Here is a 5545-nt window from a genome sequence, read left to right on the forward strand (position 1 = left end):
TGGGCTCCTCTTTATACAACAGACTGAGTCTTCTTAGCAAATAGAGTTTCTTTGCTCCTCAGGCCATTTGGCAAGTTAAAGATAGTCACACACAGTTTTCAAATTTCCATTGTAAGTCTAACCATGAGTAAGGGTGTAGTTCTTTCTCCCCCAAGTCCAAATTCTCAGAGAAGGGATTCTAATTGGCCTATTTTGGGATAAGTCTCCTCCCTGAACTATTTAACTATACAAATATGTGGCTTTTTATTGGTCCCCCTGCTGGTATTCCAAGCCCTCTCCACCCTCAGAATTTTATTTCTAAAGTTTGTATTTGATTTGCCATTACTGCCTCCACATAAAGCCCTTCAGTGTCTCCACTGCTTACTGATGAGTTCCTTAGTATGTCACAGGAGGCTCTTCAACATCACTCCCCTGACCATTTCTGCTGTGCTCTCTCCATTGCACCCCACACCTCCATCATATCCGTTATTTTACTCCTTTGTTCTTTGCTCAGGCTGATTCCTCCACACCCTTAATCTCCCACTCATTCTTTAAAACTCAGGTCACATCACTTCGGAGAGGCCTGATGATGCATTACACAAAGTGACATCTGCTCTCTTGACTGTGACCCAACAAGCCTGTGAGTGCCCAGAGCACAAGGCACAGTCTCTAACTCTTTCACAGAGCATGGTACCTAGCGTGCTCCTAATAACTATTTGTTGAATGACCACCTGCCCCTACCCCGCCTTTAGCTAGAAGAAGACAATAGGATCCTCGTGTCTCACACACACCCTGTCTACCATAAGGAGTGGGAAGCGCATGAGTTTTGTTAAAGAAAAAGTTATTCATGACACTTGTTAAAAATGGTAAGACAGACTTTATTTAAAGGGGACTATTGTGATAAGTTTTGGGACCACTGCAATGAAGTCTTGCAGTGGAGGAGAAATTGAGCTCAACTCAGATCCCAACAAGGACAAATAGGGATTTATAGCCAAGGAAAAAGGGTGGGGGTCAGTGAATGAAAAATTAGTCTTGCACTAGCTAGTTTGTCTCAGTGGTTAGAGCGTCAGCCCACAGACTGAAGACCTGCAGGTTCAATTATGAACAAGTGCACATACCTCATTTGCAGGCTCAATCCCTGGCCCCTTCAGGGTGAATGCTAGACGCAACCAATCAATGTGTCTCTCTCACATCGATGGTTCTGTCTCTCCCATTCCCTTCCACTCTCTCTTAAAAAAAAAATCCGTGCGGAAAATATCCTCAGGTGAGGATTAACAACCACAACAAAAAAGAAAGAAAAGTAGTCTTCATCTATTCAGGCTGTTACAATACTACCAGATTGGGTAGCTTATAAGCAATACTAATTTTTCAGTTCTGGAAGCTGAAAGCCCAAAATCAGAGTGCTGAGTAGGCTCTTTTCCCCCCAGGTTGCAGGCTTCTTGTAGGATTAGACTAGGAAGCTCTGTGAGATTGTTTTTAAGATATTTTTTATTGATTTCAGAAAGGAAGGGACAGGAAGAGAGGGATAGAAATATCAATGATGAGAGAGAATCATCAATGGGCTGCCTCCTGCACACCCCACACACCCAATCATGTGCCCTTGACTGGAATCGAACCCAGGACCCTTCAGTCTGTAGACTTACAAGCTATCCACTGAGCCAAACCAGCTACAGCAGCTCTGTGAGATCTTCATGAGCACTAAACTTATTCATGTGGGCTCCACCCTCATAACCTCATCACATCCCAAAAAGGCCCCCATCTACAAATACTATCACCTTTGGGTGTTATGATTTCAACATATGAATTTTGGACCATAGCACTTGGTCTAACATTCATGTGGACCCTAGCACCCAGACTATGGCAATTACTAAGAGGAAACGTCAGGGGTAAGGGTTTCTTGCTAGACTGATTCAACAAAATTCTCGCTGACGCCAAGCCCAGGGTGATAAGATATCCAGGGTGGTCCAATACTAAGGATGGGGAATCTTCACTAAACTGACTTACCAGGATCCTTGCTCAAACTGGATTCTACAAGGCCAGCGAGGGAAGCCGGCGGTCAAGCCTAAGTCCAGCAGAGTTCTCAGAAGGGCCTGACTGAAGTTTTGGTCAAAGGAGATAGTCTTTGTCAGTTCCAGATTTTACCAGGGCTTCTTCTATACATGGGGTGCTTTCACAGTTATCAAAGCCTGGGCACCACCCCAGTGATGTTGATTCAATCGGTCTCAGCTGAGATCAGGCCTTAGTTTTGTCGTTTTTCAATTTTCCCCAAGAGCTTTGGCAGGATTGCTCGTCTCCGTTTTAGGCGGAGGTGGCTGAGCAACTGCACCTGCCTTGGAAACCAGTGGGCCTGCGCCCGGGGTTCTAGGTTCCAGCCCACCCAAGCCCCGCTCCGGCGAACACCACCCCGAAGGGGCGGGGCACGGGCAGCAGAAGGCGGGGCCACCGCTGTAGCCCGGCCGCTCCCCTCGCGGGAAAGCACTGCGCGTGACTCGCTGGGCCCTTCCCAGCCGGAGCAGAAGAGGTCCGCGAGCACCCCGAGCCTAGTGGGTCAGACCCACGCGCCGTCCGGAGGGGCGGCTGGAGAGCAATCCAGATTGGACCATCGGCCTCGCAGCTGCAGGGGGACCGGGCGTTACCAACCCGCCTGGAGAGGAGGGGGGCGCCGGCCTGCCCGGCTGCAGCGCAATCTCTGGAGGGTGCAAGACGCCGCCGCCGCCGCCGCCGCCGCTGCAGGATCGACCACGTGAGACGAGAGACCAGGTAGGGAGGCCTCTTCGCGGCCAGCGGGATCCGGGCTACCCTTCGCCCTCACTTCCGAATGACCCCTTAGAAGAAGGCCCTCTGTCTGCCCACTTATCCAGCCCGCGGCACCGCCCTTCCCTCAGCGCCTCCCTCTCGTTCCCTCATCCCTGTCTCCCGTCCGCTCTGACCCTCTCCGTCCTCTTCCTGACCCTTCAACTCTACCATCCACGGAACCTGCAAACACCCAGGGCCACCTCTCCCTTTGAGAGTCACCCCAGATCCAGCCCAACCGTCTCCTCAAACTGTCCCTTCGGAGACACCCGCTCAGCTGACGCGCGCCCAGTGGTCATCGTTGTACCCACACCTCTTGTGCCGGCCTGGGGAGCGCGGAGCCCCGCATGCAGCCCCGGGACTGCGGTGGGGACCTCCGCACGGCCAGCCCCAGCCGGTCCTCTGCGCTCTCCGCCCCGCGGTACCCGGTTCCCAAGTTGATATCTGCCGGGATGGGAACTCAGATGCATCCAGTTTTACCTCGCGAAAACCTTTGGCCTGGCAGTTTGCCAGTCCCCTGCCACTGCGCTTACCTGCTGCGAAGGGCACCGAGATTCTGTTGCCCCGGACTGGCTTGGGACCGCCAGGCTGCCCCTGTGGACCCCGGGGGACTGCCCTGGAGGCAAGGACGGCGCACTACTCATTTGTATCCCCAGTGCCCAGGACAGTGTGTGACACGTGGTAGCACTCAGTAAATATTTGATGGTGGATGAATAAATGAATGAGCCCAATGCAGAGGCTGTGAGCAGAGTGCTTGAGTGGGAAAGGTGTCACTAGGCACATGAAAGGGTGAAAAAAGGAAGAGCATTGGGGGAGGGGGGGTGTACTTGCAGTGCTCATATTGGGAGCATAAAACGGAATATATTCAGTCTTTCAAGTCATACATCTAATTTCATTTACATACTAGCTTCTATGTATCAGCTGTTCCCACTTATGTTCTACTTACAGAAAGAAAAAGAAAAAAGAAAGAAAATCAGGGCTGGGGCTGCAGAAATTTGTATTGGTTAGTGCCTTAGAGGCTGCCCAGATAATCTTGAAAGAGCTTTGCCCAGGTGAACCACTCCTCTTGCCCAAGAGACTAACTGCTCCCCTGGGGAAGAATTCTGGAGGCTAGCCACAGCCTTTAAAGCTGACTCAGTGTAGCTGGTCGGCGGGTGCTTCAGGACAGGTCCGAGGAATGAAGAACCTTACTTATTTTACCCTTTAGCTCCTGGATACCCAGCCCGCACCACCACCCCACCCCCTATCTCCGACTGGTGGGATAAACATCCCAGGCAGACCTAGTGTGACAGATATCAAAGATTCCTAAATACTGCTGTAGTATAATCAGCCCATATGGGCCATTTATATCTCAGCAGACCAGAGTCAGACAGGGATTACCACTAAAGGAACAGTGTCAGTAATAAACAAGAACACGGGCCTTTTAGCGATGGAATTCTCAAAGAACAAGAGCCTGGGACCTGTTTTTACTGATTCCTGGGAGGATGATGACCTAAACAGATTCAGTTTCTTGAAGGTAAGACAGGGTGCAGACCTCAGTTTGGGCCCAGGTTCTGTGGGGAAAGTAGATACCATTGCTGAGTGATAAAACAATAGCTAGAAAGTTGTAGGAGTTTGTAAGCTTAGAAGTAGTTAGTTGCCTGACTAGGAGTGGCATTATTGTAATTAGGACTCAGAGTATTAGTAGGTAAAAATAGTGATTAGAGTTCTTAGGCCATAGTATGGATTATGGGGGAAAAGAGGGATCCCATCACCTATGCCTGCTATTCTGTTAACTGTGCTCCTTCTGCTGTATGGCCATAGGGCACTTACCACCATTGTTACTCTTTGGCTTTGAGCCAAAGGCAAAATCTGATTTCCTCTGATTTTTAGGTTAAGTGTTTAAGGTACCTCTTTGAGGCCAGGTCTGCCAAACAGGAGTCTGAGTATGTTCCCATCCATTTGTAGCTTTGATTTATCCCTCTTCACTTTCCCTTTATAAGTAAATCTTGGATCATAAAAACCTAAAGCAGGGAGGAGCTCCTGAGCTGGATTAATGGGTATAGTATCTGGAAATCAATACATTTTTTTTGTAATCAATACATTTTTTAAAAGGTTTTTAATTGATTTTTAGAAAGAGAGGAAGGGGAGAGAGAAACATCGATGTGAGAGCAAGACATCAGCTGCTCCCTGCATTCCCCCTACCAGGGATCAAGCCCATGGCGGGGAATCAAACTGGCAACCTTTTGGTGCATGGGAGGATGCCCAACCAACTAAGCCACAAGGACCTGGGGGGTGATGAATACATTTTTAATGAGCTTTTTTATTTTCCTGTGTAGGTTCCCTGTTAAGCTCTCAGTATCCCCAGAATACTCAGGATTGTGTGACTTATTTTCTCTTCAACTTCCAGTACTTCAGAGCATTGCCAGATAAAATACAGGATGCCAAGTTAAATTTAAATTTCAGATAAACAACAGTGTGTCCTGTATTTTTATTTGCTAAATCTAGCAACCCTAGTTCATGAGGAGCCTTATGCATTCTAATTTTCTCTAGGACAATAACTCATCCTTTTCCTCTGTTACTCATACACAATGACTGAGCACTCTATCAAAAGTCACTTGACTGAGATGGCTCATTGCATGTTAGAGTAAGGGCAGGCTCTGTAGACATAGTGTGATTGGTCTGTGTTGAGGTTACCCAGAAAACACCCACACAAACATTGGCATATGATATTGTAGTGCCTGTCAAATTAGTTCATCATTCAAAATGAGCATATTATTTTGAGTGGCCAGAT

General features: G+C 48.5%; 1 protein-coding gene across 2 annotated transcripts in view; it reads left to right on the forward strand.

The window, feature by feature from the left end:
* The first annotated feature begins 2459 nt into the window (after positions 1 to 2459).
* Positions 2460 to 5545, forward strand: part of RUSC2 (RUN and SH3 domain containing 2) — a 56485-nt gene continuing 53399 nt past the window's right edge. Inside the window, exon 1 of one of the 2 annotated variants that reach the window (XM_080670751.1) lies at positions 2460 to 2739. The gene's annotated coding sequence lies outside the window, so the exon portion shown is untranslated. The remainder of the gene's footprint in view (positions 2740 to 5545) is intronic. The other variant, XM_080670752.1, reaches the window with a different exon arrangement.

Source organism: Plecotus auritus (genome assembly GCF_963455305.1).
Source record: "Plecotus auritus genome assembly, chromosome: 5".
Taxonomy (NCBI): domain Eukaryota; kingdom Metazoa; phylum Chordata; class Mammalia; order Chiroptera; family Vespertilionidae; genus Plecotus; species Plecotus auritus.